The sequence below is a fragment of the Peromyscus maniculatus genome, chromosome 1 (assembly GCF_049852395.1).
Source record: "Peromyscus maniculatus bairdii isolate BWxNUB_F1_BW_parent chromosome 1, HU_Pman_BW_mat_3.1, whole genome shotgun sequence".
Taxonomy (NCBI): Eukaryota; Metazoa; Chordata; class Mammalia; order Rodentia; family Cricetidae; genus Peromyscus; species Peromyscus maniculatus.
This window is the reverse complement of record NC_134852.1, coordinates 69,310,014-69,323,688: the sequence shown is the minus strand read 5'-3', so window position 1 is coordinate 69,323,688 and position 13,675 is coordinate 69,310,014. Positions and strand designations below refer to the sequence as shown.

General features: G+C 52.2%; 7 non-coding genes across 7 annotated transcripts; all 7 read left to right on the top strand.

Annotated features, from left to right (window-relative positions):
- The first annotated feature begins 1,078 nt into the window (after positions 1-1,078).
- On the top strand, positions 1,079-1,157 carry LOC143271305 (small nucleolar RNA SNORD115). Its single transcript, XR_013048526.1, has one exon. It is a non-coding gene; the product is annotated as a small nucleolar RNA SNORD115 (small nucleolar RNA).
- A 1,760-nt stretch (positions 1,158-2,917) lies between these two features.
- LOC143271304 (small nucleolar RNA SNORD115) lies at positions 2,918-2,996 on the top strand. The gene has a single exon (XR_013048525.1). It is a non-coding gene; the product is annotated as a small nucleolar RNA SNORD115 (small nucleolar RNA).
- A 1,758-nt stretch (positions 2,997-4,754) lies between these two features.
- LOC143271303 (small nucleolar RNA SNORD115) lies at positions 4,755-4,833 on the top strand. Its single transcript, XR_013048524.1, has one exon. It is a non-coding gene; the product is annotated as a small nucleolar RNA SNORD115 (small nucleolar RNA).
- Positions 4,834-6,592: 1,759 nt separating this feature from the next.
- LOC143271302 (small nucleolar RNA SNORD115) lies at positions 6,593-6,671 on the top strand. The gene has a single exon (XR_013048523.1). It is a non-coding gene; the product is annotated as a small nucleolar RNA SNORD115 (small nucleolar RNA).
- Positions 6,672-8,431: 1,760 nt separating this feature from the next.
- Positions 8,432-8,510, top strand: LOC143271301 (small nucleolar RNA SNORD115). The gene has a single exon (XR_013048522.1). It is a non-coding gene; the product is annotated as a small nucleolar RNA SNORD115 (small nucleolar RNA).
- Positions 8,511-10,270: 1,760 nt separating this feature from the next.
- LOC143271300 (small nucleolar RNA SNORD115) lies at positions 10,271-10,349 on the top strand. The gene has a single exon (XR_013048521.1). It is a non-coding gene; the product is annotated as a small nucleolar RNA SNORD115 (small nucleolar RNA).
- A 1,758-nt stretch (positions 10,350-12,107) lies between these two features.
- Positions 12,108-12,186, top strand: LOC143271372 (small nucleolar RNA SNORD115). The gene has a single exon (XR_013048593.1). It is a non-coding gene; the product is annotated as a small nucleolar RNA SNORD115 (small nucleolar RNA).
- The last annotated feature ends 1,489 nt before the right edge of the window (positions 12,187-13,675 follow it).

Genomic DNA, 13,675 nt, shown 5'->3' with positions numbered 1-13,675 from the left:
TCAAGGTCACATTGTGACACAAGGCATGAGACCCACGTCCTTCACGAAGGGGCTTTCAGGAAGGGCCATCTGGCACACCCTAGAGCACCCGATGAACCCCGCCTATATCTTGGGCATATAGGACTTAGGGACATCCGGAACATTCTACTGCTGGACTGGACGCACAAGGCATTCCCTCCCCATGTGACTTAGAGAGGCAACTTGATTGACCTCCCACGCATCAGTCTCCAGCTGCCAAGGCGAGAGTGTGTTTCAGGGAATGCAATCTCTTCCCGGCCACCAGGCCAAGAGCCCTGATTGTTTTCAGAGCCTCCCAACCGTAGGCGTTCCCAACGAATTTCAGCTCCATGCATATCCCACAAAGCTCTGAAAACACACCTCTGTGAGGACTGTGATGTGGATTTTCCCCAGGGGTGTAGACCAGGCATGTGACACAGGCTGGAGACCAGCAAATGACGCCCCGGGTAGAATTGATTGTTTTATGAATTGATTTGTCTGTGGGTATCAGCCATTATATATACATATATATGGTGCTCTACCACAGAGAACTGATGACAGGTCTCTTACTTGGTGGGGCCAAGGCAGGAATCACTGGGAAAAAAGATTTCATTAGCCCTGTATAGTGCCTGGACAATTGTCATCAGTCTAAGTCTCTAAGTCAGAGCACGAGGGGAAAGGTGCCCTTACTGAAAAACTCAAGTTAAAATTTGGGCGGGCCAGAAAGACACCTATCCCTTCCTGTGTGGCAGGAGTCACTCTTTGATGTTCCAAGGGCCAGAGATTTACTAAACCTGGTCATGCGTTCAGACCATGGTCCCATGATCCCTCAGACCGTGCAGTGTCATCAGTGGCCCATCTCAAGAGTGCCCTGACATCCTCCCCTTTCTTCCTCCCAAAAAGGTGCCCTTAGGAAGAAGAGAACTCATTCTGCTGCATCCCTTGAAGCAGAGTTCACCAGGCCGAGCTGAACTTTGGGCCTAACCTTCTCACAGCCAAGGCCCTCATCAGCACTGGCAGCCCTGGTAAGCAATCTTGTTTGTGTCCTGAACGCATGTGTAGCTGTGCTCTCCGGAGACCTGGGTCTATGATGACAAACCTATGTCACGAAGAGAGATGATGACATAAAAATCATGCTCAATAGGATTACGCTGAGGCCCAGGCTGCAGGGCAGGGGAGAAACAGGTGCCTGGTCGCCTTGTGGCTTCCTTGAGGCCCAATTCGCAGGCCCTGCTTCCGGGAAGCCCTGTTTCCCCTCCTGGGGAATCCAAGCTATCCAGGTGCACATACCTAGGAGAGCCCTCAGGGCTCCATTCCAAAGCACCTGGTGTGACTGTCTAGCCTCGGGCAAGGCTTTATTGGCCAACACGCTGCTCATGTCCCTGTCTCTTCTGCTGTCTTTCAGTGACCCGGGATGCCGTTTCAGAGCCCGCAGCATCCTGGCACATTTCAGGTAACTGGAAATATCAAACCAAGGGCTGGGATCTCTAAACATCGTGTGCCCTCGCCTTCTGAGGCCTCTGAAACACCAAGAACCTTTCCACCTTGGAAGCAAGGCCTCCAGGCTCTGGCCTGATGGCGGCAAACTTCTAGCCCTCCAACCTGTGGGTGCCAAATGGCAATTCCAAATGTATACAATGTCCTGGACAATTCCAAGGGAATTGGACAGGAGCCACTGATCAGGGACTTCAGTGCAACACCCATAGGTGGAGTCAGGAGGACCAGGGCGTCTCTGGGTCAAGGCACGGGGATAGTGCAAGTTAACCTTCACTTGAACCCCACCCCCGGCCTAGTTTTTTCTTTGGACCTCCCAAACAGTTTGGGGTGGGCAGAGAAAGACCTTCAAGGTCACATTGTGACACAAGGCATGAGACCCACGTCCTTCACGAAGGGGCTTTCAGGAAGGGCCATCTGGCACACCCTAGAGCACCCGCTGAACCCCGCCTACATCTTGGGCATATGGGACTTAGGGACATCCGGAACATTCTACTGCTGGACTGGACCCACAAGGCGTTCCCTCCCCATGTGACTTAGAGAGGCAACTTGATTGACCTCCCACGCATCAGTCTCCAGCTGCCAAGGCGAGAGTTTGTTTCAGGGAATGCAATCTCTTCCCGGCCACCAGGCCAAGAGCCCTGATTGTTTTCAGAGCCTCCCAACCGTAGGCGTTCCCAACGAATTTCAGCTCCATGCATATCCCACAAAGCTCTGAAAACACACTTCTGTGAGCACTGTGATGTGGATTTCCCCCAGGGGTGTAGACCAGGCATGTGACACAGGCTGGAGACCAGCAAATGACGCCCCGGGTAGAATTGATTGTTTTATGAATTGATTTGTCTGTGGGTATCAGCCATTATATATACATATATATGGTGCTCTACCACAGAGAACTGATGACAGGTCTCTGACTTGGTGGGGCCAAGGCAGGAATCACTGGGAAAAAAGATTTCATTAGCCCTGTATAGTGCCTGGACAATTGTCATCAGTCTAAGTCTCTAAGTCAGAGCACGAGGGGAAAGGTGCCCTTACTGAAAAACTCAAGTTAAAATTTGGGCGGGCCAGAAAGACACCTATCCCTTCCTGTGTGGCAGGAGTCACTCTTTGATGTTCCAAGGGCCAGAGATTTACTAAACCTGGTCATGCGTTCAAACCATGGTCCCATGATCCCTCAGACCGTGCAGTGTCATCAGTGGCCCATCTCAAGAGTGCCCTGACATCCTCCCCTTTCTTCCTCCCAAAAAGGTGCCCTTAGGAAGAAGAGAACTCATTCTGCTGCATCCCTTGAAGCAGAGTTCACCAGGCCGAGCTGACCTTTGGGCCTAACCTTCTCACAGCCAAGGCCCTCATCAGCACTGCCAGCCCTGGTAAGCAATCTTGTTTGTGGACTAAACGCATGTGTAGCTGTGCTCTCCGGAGACCTGGGTCTATGATGACAAACCTATGTCACGAAGAGAGATGATGACATAAAAATCATGCTCAATAGGATTACGCTGAGGCCCAGGCTGCAGGGCAGGGGAGAAACAGGTGCCTGGTCGCCTTGTGGCTTCCTTGAGGCCCAATTCGCAGGCCCTGCTTCCCGAAGCCCTGTTTCCCCTCCTGGGGAATCCAAGCTATCCAGGTGCACATACCTAGGAGAGCCCTCAGGGCTCCATTCCAAAGCACCTGGTGTGACTGTCTAGCCTCGGGCAAGGCTTTATTGGCCAACACGCTGCTCATGTCCCTGTCTCTTCTGCTGTCTTTCAGTGACCCGGGATGCCGTTTCAGAGCCCGCAGCATCCTGGCACATTTCAGGTAACTGGAAATATCAAACCAAGGGCTGGGATCTCTAAACATCGTGTGCCCTCGCCTTCTGAGGCCTCTGAAACACCAAGAACCTTTCCACCTTGGAAGCAAGGCCTCCAGGCTCTTGCCTGATGGCGGCAAACTTCTAGCCCTCCAACCTGTGGGTGCCGAATGGCAATTCCAAATGTATACACTGTCCTGGACAATTCCAAGGGAATTGGACAGGAGCCACTGATCAGGGACTTCAGTGCAACACCCATAGGTGGAGTCAGGAGGACCAGGGCGTCTCTGGGTCAAGGCACGGGGATAGTGCAAGTTAACCTTCACTTGAACCCCACCCCCGGCCTAGTTTTTTCTTTGGACCTCCCAAACAGTTTGGGGTGGGCAGAGAAAGACCTTCAAGGTCACATTGTGACACAAGGCATGAGACCCACGTCCTTCACGAAGGGGCTTTCAGGAAGGGCCATCTGGCACACCCTAGAGCACCCGCTGAACCCCGCCTACATCTTGGGCATATGGGACTTAGGGACATCCGGAACATTCTACTGCTGGACTGGACCCACAAAGCGTTCCCTCCCCATGTGACTTAGAGAGGCAACTTGATTGACCTCCCACGCATCAGTCTCCAGCTGCCAAGGCGAGAGTGTGTTTCAGGGAATGCAATCTCTTCCTGGCCACGAGGCCAAGAGCCCTGATTGTTTTCAGAGCTTCCCAACCGTAGGTGTTCCCAACGAATTTCAGCTCCATGCATATCCCACAAAGCTCTGAAAACACACTTCTGTGAGCCCTGTGATGTGGATTTTCCCCAGGGGTGTAGACCAGGCATGTGACACAGGCTGGAGACCAGCAAATGACGCCCCGGGTAGAATTGATTGTTTTATGAATTGATTTGTCTGTGGGTATCGCCATTATATATACATATATATGGTGCTCTAGCACAGAGAACTGATGACAGGTCTCTGACTTGGTGGGGCCAAGGCAGGAATCACTAGGAAAAAAGATTTCATTAGCCCTGTATAGTGCCTGGACAATTGTCATCAGTCTAAGTCTCTAAGTCAGAGCACGAGGGGAAAGGTGCCCTTACTGAAAAACTCAAGTTAAAATTTGGGCGGGCCAGAAAGACACCTATCCCTTCCTGTGTGGCAGGAGTCACTCTTTGATGTTCCAAGGGCCAGAGATTTACTAAACCTGGTCATGCGTTCAGACCATGGTCCCATGATCCCTCAGACCGTGCAGTGTCATCAGTGGCCCATCTCAAGAGTGCCCTGACATCCTCCCCTTTCTTCCTCCCAAAAAGATGCCCTTAGGAAGAAGAGAATTCATTCTGATGCATCCCTTGAAGCAGAGTTCACCAGGCCGAGCTGACCTTTGGGCCTAACCTTCTCACAGCCAAGGCCCTCATCAGCACTGGCAGCCCTGGTAAGCAATCTTGTTTGTGTCCTAAACGCATGTGTAGCTGTGCTCTCCGGAGACCTGGGTCTATGATGACAAACCTATGTCACGAAGAGAGATGATGACATAAAAATCATGCTCAATAGGATTACGCTGAGGCCCAGGCTGCAGGGCAGGGGAGAAACAGGTGCCTGGTCGCCTTGTGGCTTCCTTGTGGCCCAATTCGCAGGCCCTGCTTCCCGAAGCCCTGTTTCCCCTCCTGGGGAATCCAAGCTATCCAGGTGCACATACCTAGGAGAGCCCTCAGGGCTCCATTCCAAAGCACCTGGTGTGACTGTCTAGCCTCGCTCAAGGCTTTATTGGCCAACACGCTGCTCATGTCCCTGTCTCTTCTGCTGTCTTTCAGTGACCCGGGATGCCGTTTCAGAGCCCGCAGCATCCTGGCACATTTCAGGTAACTGGAAATATCAAACCAAGGGCTGGGATCTCTAAACATCGTGTGCCCTCGCCTTCTGAGGCCTCTGAAACACCAAGAACCTTTCCACCTTGGAAGCAAGGCCTCCAGGCTCTGGCCTGATGGCGGCAAACTTCTAGCCCTCCAACCTGTGGGTGCCAAATGGCAATTCCAAATGTATACACTGTCCTGGACAATTCCAAGGGAATTGGACAGGAGCCACTGATCAGGGACTTCAGTGCAACACCCATAGGTGGAGTCAGGAGGACCAGGGCGTCTCTGGGTCAAGGCACGGGGATAGTGCAAGTTAACCTTCACTTGAACCCCACCCCCGGCCTAGTTTTTTCTTTGGACCTCCCAAACAGTTTGGGGTGGGCAGAGAAAAACCTTCAAGGTCACATTGTGACACAAGGCATGAGACCCACGTCCTTCACGAAGGGGCTTTCAGGAAGGGCCATCTGGCACACCCTAGAGCACCCGATGAACCCCGCCTATATCTTGGGCATATAGGACTTAGGGACATCCGGAACATTCTACTGCTGGACTGGACGCACAAGGCATTCCCTCCCCATGTGACTTAGAGAGGCAACTTGATTGACCTCCCACGCATCAGTCTCCAGCTGCCAAGGCGAGAGTGTGTTTCAGGGAATGCAATCTCTTCCCGGCCACCAGGCCAAGAGCCCTGATTGTTTTCAGAGCCTCCCAACCGTAGGCGTTCCCAACGAATTTCAGCTCCATGCATATCCCACAAAGCTCTGAAAACACACCTCTGTGAGGACTGTGATGTGGATTTTCCCCAGGGGTGTAGACCAGGCATGTGACACAGGCTGGAGACCAGCAAATGATGCCCCGGGTAGAATTGATTGTTTTATGAATTGATTTGTCTGTGGGTATCAGCCATTATATATACATATATATGGTGCTCTACCACAGAGAACTGATGACAGGTCTCTTACTTGGTGGGGCCAAGGCAGGAATCACTGGGAAAAAAGATTTCATTAGCCCTGTATAGTGCCTGGACAATTGTCATCAGTCTAAGTCTCTAAGTCAGAGCACGAGGGGAAAGGTGCCCTTACTGAAAAACTCAAGTTAAAATTTGGGCGGGCCAGAAAGACACCTATCCCTTCCTGTGTGGCAGGAGTCACTCTTTGATGTTCCAAGGGCCAGAGATTTACTAAACCTGGTCATGCGTTCAGACCATGGTCCCATGATCCCTCAGACCGTGCAGTGTCATCAGTGGCCCATCTCAAGAGTGCCCTGACATCCTCCCCTTTCTTCCTCCCAAAAAGGTGCCCTTAGGAAGAAGAGAACTCATTCTGCTGCATCCCTTGAAGCAGAGTTCACCAGGCCGAGCTGAACTTTGGGCCTAACCTTCTCACAGCCAAGGCCCTCATCAGCACTGGCAGCCCTGGTAAGCAATCTTGTTTGTGTCCTGAACGCATGTGTAGCTGTGCTCTCCGGAGACCTGGGTCTATGATGACAAACCTATGTCACGAAGAGAGATGATGACATAAAAATCATGCTCAATAGGATTACGCTGAGGCCCAGGCTGCAGGGCAGGGGAGAAACAGGTGCCTGGTCGCCTTGTGGCTTCCTTGAGGCCCAATACGCAGGCCCTGCTTCCGGGAAGCCCTGTTTCCCCTCCTGGGGAATCCAAGCTATCCAGGTGCACATACCTAGGAGAGCCCTCAGGGCTCCATTCCAAAGCACCTGGTGTGACTGTCTAGCCTCGGGCAAGGCTTTATTGGCCAACACGCTGCTCATGTCCCTGTCTCTTCTGCTGTCTTTCAGTGACCCGGGATGCCGTTTCAGAGCCCGCAGCATCCTGGCACATTTCAGGTAACTGGAAATATCAAACCAAGGGCTGGGATCTCTAAACATCGTGTGCCCTCGCCTTCTGAGGCCTCTGAAACACCAAGAACCTTTCCACCTTGGAAGCAAGGCCTCCAGGCTCTGGCCTGATGGCGGCAAACTTCTAGCCCTCCAACCTGTGGGTGCCAAATGGCAATTCCAAATGTATACAATGTCCTGGACAATTCCAAGGGAATTGGACAGGAGCCACTGATCAGGGACTTCAGTGCAACACCCATAGGTGGAGTCAGGAGGACCAGGGCGTCTCTGGGTCAAGGCACGGGGATAGTGCAAGTTAACCTTCACTTGAACCCCACCCCCGGCCTAGTTTTTTCTTTGGACCTCCCAAACAGTTTGGGGTGGGCAGAGAAAGACCTTCAAGGTCACATTGTGACACAAGGCATGAGACCCACGTCCTTCCCGAAGGGGCTTTCAGGAAGGGCCATCTGGCACACCCTAGAGCACCCGATGAACCCCGCCTATATCTTGGGCATATAGGACTTAGGGACATCCGGAACATTCTACTGCTGGACTGGACGCACAAGGCATTCCCTCCCCATGTGACTTAGAGAGGCAACTTGATTGACCTCCCACGCATCAGTCTCCAGCTGCCAAGGCGAGAGTGTGTTTCAGGGAATGCAATCTCTTCCCGGCCACCAGGCCAAGAGCCCTGATTGTTTTCAGAGCCTCCCAACCGTAGGCGTTCCCAACGAATTTCAGCTCCATGCATATCCCACAAAGCTCTGAAAACACACCTCTGTGAGGACTGTGATGTGGATTTTCCCCAGGGGTGTAGACCAGGCATGTGACACAGGCTGGAGACCAGCAAATGACGCCCCGGGTAGAATTGATTGTTTTATGAATTGATTTGTCTGTGGGTATCAGCCATTATATATACATATATATGGTGCTCTACCACAGAGAACTGATGACAGGTCTCTTACTTGGTGGGGCCAAGGCAGGAATCACTGGGAAAAAAGATTTCATTAGCCCTGTATAGTGCCTGGACAATTGTCATCAGTCTAAGTCTCTAAGTCAGAGCACGAGGGGAAAGGTGCCCTTACTGAAAAACTCAAGTTAAAATTTGGGCGGGCCAGAAAGACACCTATCCCTTCCTGTGTGGCAGGAGTCACTCTTTGATGTTCCAAGGGCCAGAGATTTACTAAACCTGGTCATGCGTTCAGACCATGGTCCCATGATCCCTCAGACCGTGCAGTGTCATCAGTGGCCCATCTCAAGAGTGCCCTGACATCCTCCCCTTTCTTCCTCCCAAAAAGGTGCCCTTAGGAAGAAGAGAACTCATTCTGCTGCATCCCTTGAAGCAGAGTTCACCAGGCCGAGCTGAACTTTGGGCCTAACCTTCTCACAGCCAAGGCCCTCATCAGCACTGGCAGCCCTGGTAAGCAATCTTGTTTGTGTCCTGAACGCATGTGTAGCTGTGCTCTCCGGAGACCTGGGTCTATGATGACAAACCTATGTCACGAAGAGAGATGATGACATAAAAATCATGCTCAATAGGATTACGCTGAGGCCCAGGCTGCAGGGCAGGGGAGAAACAGGTGCCTGGTCGCCTTGTGGCTTCCTTGAGGCCCAATTCGCAGGCCCTGCTTCCGGGAAGCCCTGTTTCCCCTCCTGGGGAATCCAAGCTATCCAGGTGCACATACCTAGGAGAGCCCTCAGGGCTCCATTCCAAAGCACCTGGTGTGACTGTCTAGCCTCGGGCAAGGCTTTATTGGCCAACACGCTGCTCATGTCCCTGTCTCTTCTGCTGTCTTTCAGTGACCCGGGATGCCGTTTCAGAGCCCGCAGCATCCTGGCACATTTCAGGTAACTGGAAATATCAAACCAAGGGCTGGGATCTCTAAACATCGTGTGCCCTCGCCTTCTGAGGCCTCTGAAACACCAAGAACCTTTCCACCTTGGAAGCAAGGCCTCCAGGCTCTGGCCTGATGGCGGCAAACTTCTAGCCCTCCAACCTGTGGGTGCCAAATGGCAATTCCAAATGTATACAATGTCCTGGACAATTCCAAGGGAATTGGACAGGAGCCACTGATCAGGGACTTCAGTGCAACACCCATAGGTGGAGTCAGGAGGACCAGGGCGTCTCTGGGTCAAGGCACGGGGATAGTGCAAGTTAACCTTCACTTGAACCCCACCCCCGGCCTAGTTTTTTCTTTGGACCTCCCAAACAGTTTGGGGTGGGCAGAGAAAGACCTTCAAGGTCACATTGTGACACAAGGCATGAGACCCACGTCCTTCACGAAGGGGCTTTCAGGAAGGGCCATCTGGCACACCCTAGAGCACCCGCTGAACCCCGCCTACATCTTGGGCATATGGGACTTAGGGACATCCGGAACATTCTACTGCTGGACTGGACCCACAAGGCGTTCCCTCCCCATGTGACTTAGAGAGGCAACTTGATTGACCTCCCACGCATCAGTCTCCAGCTGCCAAGGCGAGAGTTTGTTTCAGGGAATGCAATCTCTTCCCGGCCACCAGGCCAAGAGCCCTGATTGTTTTCAGAGCCTCCCAACCGTAGGCGTTCCCAACGAATTTCAGCTCCATGCATATCCCACAAAGCTCTGAAAACACACTTCTGTGAGCACTGTGATGTGGATTTCCCCCAGGGGTGTAGACCAGGCATGTGACACAGGCTGGAGACCAGCAAATGACGCCCCGGGTAGAATTGATTGTTTTATGAATTGATTTGTCTGTGGGTATCAGCCATTATATATACATATATATGGTGCTCTACCACAGAGAACTGATGACAGGTCTCTGACTTGGTGGGGCCAAGGCAGGAATCACTGGGAAAAAAGATTTCATTAGCCCTGTATAGTGCCTGGACAATTGTCATCAGTCTAAGTCTCTAAGTCAGAGCACGAGGGGAAAGGTGCCCTTACTGAAAAACTCAAGTTAAAATTTGGGCGGGCCAGAAAGACACCTATCCCTTCCTGTGTGGCAGGAGTCACTCTTTGATGTTCCAAGGGCCAGAGATTTACTAAACCTGGTCATGCGTTCAAACCATGGTCCCATGATCCCTCAGACCGTGCAGTGTCATCAGTGGCCCATCTCAAGAGTGCCCTGACATCCTCCCCTTTCTTCCTCCCAAAAAGGTGCCCTTAGGAAGAAGAGAACTCATTCTGCTGCATCCCTTGAAGCAGAGTTCACCAGGCCGAGCTGACCTTTGGGCCTAACCTTCTCACAGCCAAGGCCCTCATCAGCACTGCCAGCCCTGGTAAGCAATCTTGTTTGTGGACTAAACGCATGTGTAGCTGTGCTCTCCGGAGACCTGGGTCTATGATGACAAACCTATGTCACGAAGAGAGATGATGACATAAAAATCATGCTCAATAGGATTACGCTGAGGCCCAGGCTGCAGGGCAGGGGAGAAACAGGTGCCTGGTCGCCTTGTGGCTTCCTTGAGGCCCAATTCGCAGGCCCTGCTTCCCGAAGCCCTGTTTCCCCTCCTGGGGAATCCAAGCTATCCAGGTGCACATACCTAGGAGAGCCCTCAGGGCTCCATTCCAAAGCACCTGGTGTGACTGTCTAGCCTCGGGCAAGGCTTTATTGGCCAACACGCTGCTCATGTCCCTGTCTCTTCTGCTGTCTTTCAGTGACCCGGGATGCCGTTTCAGAGCCCGCAGCATCCTGGCACATTTCAGGTAACTGGAAATATCAAACCAAGGGCTGGGATCTCTAAACATCGTGTGCCCTCGCCTTCTGAGGCCTCTGAAACACCAAGAACCTTTCCACCTTGGAAGCAAGGCCTCCAGGCTCTTGCCTGATGGCGGCAAACTTCTAGCCCTCCAACCTGTGGGTGCCGAATGGCAATTCCAAATGTATACACTGTCCTGGACAATTCCAAGGGAATTGGACAGGAGCCACTGATCAGGGACTTCAGTGCAACACCCATAGGTGGAGTCAGGAGGACCAGGGCGTCTCTGGGTCAAGGCACGGGGATAGTGCAAGTTAACCTTCACTTGAACCCCACCCCCGGCCTAGTTTTTTCTTTGGACCTCCCAAACAGTTTGGGGTGGGCAGAGAAAGACCTTCAAGGTCACATTGTGACACAAGGCATGAGACCCACGTCCTTCACGAAGGGGCTTTCAGGAAGGGCCATCTGGCACACCCTAGAGCACCCGCTGAACCCCGCCTACATCTTGGGCATATGGGACTTAGGGACATCCGGAACATTCTACTGCTGGACTGGACCCACAAAGCGTTCCCTCCCCATGTGACTTAGAGAGGCAACTTGATTGACCTCCCACGCATCAGTCTCCAGCTGCCAAGGCGAGAGTGTGTTTCAGGGAATGCAATCTCTTCCTGGCCACGAGGCCAAGAGCCCTGATTGTTTTCAGAGCTTCCCAACCGTAGGTGTTCCCAACGAATTTCAGCTCCATGCATATCCCACAAAGCTCTGAAAACACACTTCTGTGAGCACTGTGATGTGGATTTTCCCCAGGGGTGTAGACCAGGCATGTGACACAGGCTGGAGACCAGCAAATGACGCCCCGGGTAGAATTGATTGTTTTATGAATTGATTTGTCTGTGGGTATCGCCATTATATATACATATATATGGTGCTCTAGCACAGAGAACTGATGACAGGTCTCTGACTTGGTGGGGCCAAGGCAGGAATCACTAGGAAAAAAGATTTCATTAGCCCTGTATAGTGCCTGGACAATTGTCATCAGTCTAAGTCTCTAAGTCAGAGCACGAGGGGAAAGGTGCCCTTACTGAAAAACTCAAGTTAAAATTTGGGCGGGCCAGAAAGACACCTATCCCTTCCTGTGTGGCAGGAGTCACTCTTTGATGTTCCAAGGGCCAGAGATTTACTAAACCTGGTCATGCGTTCAGACCATGGTCCCATGATCCCTCAGACCGTGCAGTGTCATCAGTGGCCCATCTCAAGAGTGCCCTGACATCCTCCCCTTTCTTCCTCCCAAAAAGATGCCCTTAGGAAGAAGAGAATTCATTCTGATGCATCCCTTGAAGCAGAGTTCACCAGGCCGAGCTGACCTTTGGGCCTAACCTTCTCACAGCCAAGGCCCTCATCAGCACTGGCAGCCCTGGTAAGCAATCTTGTTTGTGTCCTAAACGCATGTGTAGCTGTGCTCTCCGGAGACCTGGGTTTATGACGACAAACCTATGTCACGAAGAGAGATGATGACATAAAAATCATGCTCAATAGGATTACGCTGAGGCCCAGGCTGCAGGGCAGGGGAGAAACAGGTGCCTGGTCGCCTTGTGGCTTCCTTGTGGCCCAATTCGCAGGCCCTGCTTCCCGAAGCCCTGTTTCCCCTCCTGGGGAATCCAAGCTATCCAGGTGCACATACCTAGGAGAGCCCTCAGGGCTCCATTCCAAAGCACCTGGTGTGACTGTCTAGCCTCGCTCAAGGCTTTATTGGCCAACACGCTGCTCATGTCCCTGTCTCTTCTGCTGTCTTTCAGTGACCCGGGATGCCGTTTCAGAGCCCGCAGCATCCTGGCACATTTCAGGTAACTGGAAATATCAAACCAAGGGCTGGGATCTCTAAACATCGTGTGCCCTCGCCTTCTGAGGCCTCTGAAACACCAAGAACCTTTCCACCTTGGAAGCAAGGCCTCCAGGCTCTGGCCTGATGGCGGCAAACTTCTAGCCCTCCAACCTGTGGGTGCCAAATGGCAATTCCAAATGTATACACTGTCCTGGACAATTCCAAGGGAATTGGACAGGAGCCACTGATCAGGGACTTCAGTGCAACACCCATAGGTGGAGTCAGGAGGACCAGGGCGTCTCTGGGTCAAGGCACGGGGATAGTGCAAGTTAACCTTCACTTGAACCCCACCCCCGGCCTAGTTTTTTCTTTGGACCTCCCAAACAGTTTGGGGTGGGCAGAGAAAAACCTTCAAGGTCACATTGTGACACAAGGCATGAGACCCACGTCCTTCACGAAGGGGCTTTCAGGAAGGGCCATCTGGCACACCCTAGAGCACCCGATGAACCCCGCCTATATCTTGGGCATATAGGACTTAGGGACATCCGGAACATTCTACTGCTGGACTGGACGCACAAGGCATTCCCTCCCCATGTGACTTAGAGAGGCAACTTGATTGACCTCCCACGCATCAGTCTCCAGCTGCCAAGGCGAGAGTGTGTTTCAGGGAATGCAATCTCTTCCCGGCCACCAGGCCAAGAGCCCTGATTGTTTTCAGAGCCTCCCAACCGTAGGCGTTCCCAACGAATTTCAGCTCCATGCATATCCCACAAAGCTCTGAAAACACACCTCTGTGAGGACTGTGATGTGGATTTTCCCCAGGGGTGTAGACCAGGCATGTGACACAGGCTGGAGACCAGCAAATGACGCCCCGGGTAGAATTGATTGTTTTATGAATTGATTTGTCTGTGGGTATCAGCCATTATATATACATATATATGGTGCTCTACCACAGAGAACTGATGACAGGTCTCTTACTTGGTGGGGCCAAGGCAGGAATCACTGGGAAAAAAGATTTCATTAGCCCTGTATAGTGCCTGGACAATTGTCATCAGTCTAAGTCTCTAAGTCATAGCACGAGGGGAAAGGTGCCCTTACTGAAAAACTCAAGTTAAAATTTGGGCGGGCCAGAAAGACACCTATCCCTTCCTGTGTGGCAGGAGTCACTCTTTGATGTTCCAAGGGCCAGAGATTTACTAAACCTGGTCATGCGTTCAGA